Below are 4,798 nucleotides of genomic sequence, written 5' to 3' on the forward strand. Positions count from 1 at the left end.
CTTAGAATTATCACAAGATGTCACGCGGGTTGTCTTGACATGTGATATCAGCTTCCTGCAGGATGTTTAAATATGGTTGTGCGTGATTTAGTCAAGATGTCAGACCCGATGTTAAGACATGTGCACACAGAACATTCAGTCTGAATGTTATGTGTTTTGTTGCTGCGTTTTTCATACAAATCTTTATGTGCTTATGTGGAGATTGCATGCGCTATTCAAGGAGTAATTATATTTAAAAGCAGAATGTTCTATTTTACAAAAAGGAATTATTAGCTGTTGTATCTTAGGAGATACACAAGTAAAATAGAATCAAGGTTTCATGCTGCCCAGGCCCATTCAAAAAGCTTCTATTTAAAGGCCATGTAAAACATGTTTTAGACACACAAGAAATGAACGATAAAGTGAGAGAGTTTTAGGTTTTTAGTCTTGTGTGAGCTTGTGTATTGTGAGCCATTCATTCATCTTATTGATGTATGAATTGGACTGACTTTTGTGTTGTAATTTATCCATTCTAAGCTTTGAAGTACGAGTGTATTTGTTTACTTGGTTGAAGCTTTTAAGCAAGATCAAGTATGTGTCCTTGAAGTGTGCCTTATTTCTTTTTGTATTTGTTATTATATCACTGATGTGATTGAGGGGGAGTGAGTAGGGTCTCATATCTAAGAGTTCTTAGATAGAAATCACACGGGTAGAGATTAGGTGAAAAGACTGTAACTTGAAGTTGTTTACTGAGATTCTTTGAACTAATTTTGTTTAGTGGATTTCCTTCCTGGCTTGGTAGCCCCCAGACGTAGGTGAGTTTGCACCGAATTGGGTTAACAATTGCTTGTGTCGCTTTTTCAATTGTTTCTCTGTTTTTATCCTGTTTATATTGCACTTGTTGTTCAAATATTAGTGTCGTGACATTACCTTCGACATCTCATATCTGATACCAGAGTTTCACAATACAATATATTATATCAATATGACAATAAAGAAATACAATTTCAATGATTATAAACGGAAATAAATTAGATCTATGGAATCATGTCTGATGACGACCCGACTCCAAGTTGATACTTCTTGCGAAGTCTTTTGATCTCTCTTTCGTAGTTGCTTTTCATAACATCCTTCTCCATCACGAGCTGATCTACAATACCTTTCCAACCACCAGAAGTAGGAATGTGAGTATATGAAATGCTAAAGGAAAATAAATCCTCTTGGTTTCTTGATCTCTTCACAGCGTGTTGCTCAAGCAATTCTATCAATTCGTCCTTTTCCTTTAAATGCTTATGCAATTATACTTTCTTAAGGTGTAAGGTGTGAAATTTGTCTTCCCAATCATCCCTCTCTTGCTTCATATTATCCAAAGCCTCTAGCAACTCCTCTATACCTTTAATAATCGGTGATTTTACCCTCACTGAAGATATAGGTGTTTCATAAGCACATGGCATCTTGAATTATTTTGCTATCCTCTTCACCCAACTAGTGTAAGGCTCCGAAGCTATACAATTCTTCAATCCAAGCTCACTTTTTCCTTTCCTATGAATATTGTGCCAATCATGCACCATCTTAGCTTTCAACCCTTGAGTGTCTTTCCCTTTATGGAAAAATAAACCTTCCAACAAGGTGTTATTAGGTTTATCTTTCATAGAAAACCTAAGTTGATGTCTTGCCAAAGTCGGATTATAGTTGATTCCCCCTTGTGTACCAAGAAGAGACACATTAGAGAACTCCCCACAACTATCAATAATCTCGACATCATTGTAAGAAAAAGAATACCAAGCTATGTCATCATTGGTGAGAAACATAAGTCTTTGAGACCACCTCAAACAACCCTTGTTTTCTTCGAAGACAAGAGACTGTGGCAACTGCGAAATAAGCCACTTGTACAATAATGGTGCACAACAGACAATAATTCCAAAAGAAAAATCTTTCTCAATCAAAATTTTTGAAGTCAACCCTCTAATACCTCCTTTGACAGTGAGATTAGCATTTATATCAGGTTTCCTCAGGTGAATAACTTCGGCAATAACTCGAGACTCAAGAATTCCTTCCACCCCATTAAAAGGAACTCTATCAGAAACTGGTATACCCAAAATATAAGCATATTCCTCCATGGTAGGCAGCAACTGATAATCAAGGAAAATGAAGCACCGATAAACAAGATCATAGAACTGAACCAAAGTACAAAGAAGACCATCCTCAACATCAGTAGATAGAATAGACAAAAGTATTCCAAAACAGTATCTAAAATCCTTAGGATCATCCACAAAAGATGCTAGCTTCCTAAATTCCATGAGATCAGGATATCTGAAACTGTATTTCTGAGTGTTTCTTCTTCCAATATCCATAGTCAAAATATCTACGTTGTTTGCAAAGAGAGTCTCTAAGTTCCTTGAAAATTGAGAAAAAATATTATGAATGCAATGTGTCGCACCTCGAAAAATGAGAACACGACCTAGCGAAGCACAATCGCATGCTCGTATGATGGGCTGAATAGAGTTGCAAGCTCTTACAACTTGAGTCTAATACTCGGGACTACATCTGGATCTTTCACCCAGGTAATCTTTTTCTTTCAATTTTATTGAGAAAAGAAGTTTGAATAATTACAAGTGTTTTGAAGAGAAGACGAATACATAGGGATTACAAGCTCTTACAACTTGGGCCTAATATTCGGGATTACGACTGGATATTTTACCCATGTAATCTTTTTCTTCCAACTTACTTATGAAAATGATTTGAATATTGGAGCATTTTGAAGAGAAGACGAATACATAGGGCTTACAAGCTCTTACAACTTGGGCCTAATATTCGGGATTACGACTGGATATTTTACCTAGGTAATCTTTTTCTTCCAACTTACATATGAAAATGATTTGAATATCGGAGCATTTTGAAGAGAAGACGAATACATAGGGCTTACAAGCTCTTACAACTTGGGCCTAATATTCGGGATTACAACTAGATATTTCATCCAAGGTAATCTTTTTATTTAGATTCACTTATGAAAATGATTTGAATAATAAATTAAAATAATTAAAGTACAAAGGTTTGAAATTATTGAAAGTTAAGTTGATGTTGCTTAAGAGCTCGTTGTAAGAAGGCTAAAGAGTAAGCCACGGGACCGAAATTCAATCGAAATCGAAAGCAAACCGAATTTTGCTCTAAACTAACTTAAAGTGGACTCATATATGAATCACTTTATAAGAAGCCGAGCAACAAAAATTATGCATTCGAAAGATTTTCAAAAGTCATATCGGATTTTAACTCAAATTTAGCAACACAATAAAAGAAAATTCACTAACCACTTAGTAATTTAATGACAATTAAACAACCAATACTAAAATTATCTAAATAATAAAAAATCTAACCAATTGATCACTCAAATTAAAATGATAAAAATAAATAAATAATGATATATCAAATGAATCACGGGGTTGAAAAATAAGTGTGGGCCTAAATGCATGATAAAAGGCCACAACTTCATCCATATTCATTTTATAAAAATAATATATAATTAAATAATAATAATAATAATAAACGATAAAAAAAATTAGAATTAACACATGGGAAATAGGGGGTGCTGATGTTGCCAATAGAGAGACAATAGTAGCTTTTTTAAAAAAATAATTAAGGACTCCTAATAATATATCGAAACATGGCAAGGCAAATAAAATAAACAAATAAATAAGAACAAACAACAACCTAATACCTTTCTCTCTTTGTCATGATATTTGCAGAAAAATAAACGACCTGTGGAACTCAAACCAAACTCCCCCATTAGCATTTATCACACGCCGATTATGGTTTAATCATGGGGGAAGGGGCGCCAAGTTTCTCTTCCACAATTTTCTTAGCTTTCAGCCATAATTTATTGAGCTGCTTCTTTCTCTCATAAGCTAATGCTGATCTTTCCTTTCTCTTATTTTCCAATTCCTTTATGGTATCATAATAGTTCCACCCTACTTCAGATGAAAGTTGACCAAGATGACAATATTTGTGTCCCTTCTGAAGCCTCAATACCTTAAGTGCATTTGGGATAACCATTCTCTTGATCTTGTCATATGGAGGAGGAATACCTTCATAAACCTTTAGACGAGCAAGAGCAGCTTCCCCACGCTTTGTCTTATGTGGGATCATTCCTCAAAGAGTTCTCTAGAAGATTTTTGAAGGAACACGAAAATGAATAGGACCGTGAGATGGTTTCATATTCATCCGTTTATGAAGGAACCTCGTGTACTTCATTTTCTACCTGACGAGGCCACCGGAGATACAAATCTCTTCGCATCTCACAACCACGACTTTCTGTTTGTTTAGAAGTTATTTAGCTACGATCGAAGCTAAGCGACCAAGAATGTGGTATCAAGCATCCACCACGACTCTCTTAGCGCATGTGCCGGAATCTGAAACCATTTTTCTTGCTTCGGTTGTGTTTCTCTAGTTCTCAAGGTTTTGCAGATGTGGTGGAGAGGTTATGATAAGGTTTGTGTTGCTTACATTCGGGTGGTTATGAGGTAATGTGAGGTTTTTGAATATTAATTTTTTTATTTATAGGAAGAGGTGAATGAGATGGTTTAATTGTGTTTTTTATGAGGGTTTTTTTTATGAAAAGTGGAGTATGTGTTTGTGTTGTTATGGAGATGAAGTTATGGTAAACGCCTCGGAAACATACAGGTATTTGTCGAATTTTGAAATGGAAAACGCCCGGTTAAAATGCTCAGACGAATGCAAATGTGCCCGAAAAATTAGCAGAAAAACAAATCGAGCACACCAGATTAAGCTACAAGAAATGCAGATTAATAAAACTAATGTCTGC

General features: G+C 35.3%; 1 pseudogene; it reads right to left on the reverse strand.

The window, feature by feature from the left end:
* Window positions 1–3,783: 3,783 nt before the first annotated feature.
* LOC127104262 (60S ribosomal protein L13a-4-like) lies at window positions 3,784–4,395 on the reverse strand (annotated as a pseudogene).
* Between the last annotated feature and the right edge of the window lie 403 nt (window positions 4,396–4,798).

The sequence above is a fragment of the Lathyrus oleraceus genome, chromosome 7, assembly GCF_024323335.1.
Source record: "Lathyrus oleraceus cultivar Zhongwan6 chromosome 7, CAAS_Psat_ZW6_1.0, whole genome shotgun sequence".
NCBI classification, from domain to species: Eukaryota; Viridiplantae; Streptophyta; class Magnoliopsida; order Fabales; family Fabaceae; genus Lathyrus; species Lathyrus oleraceus.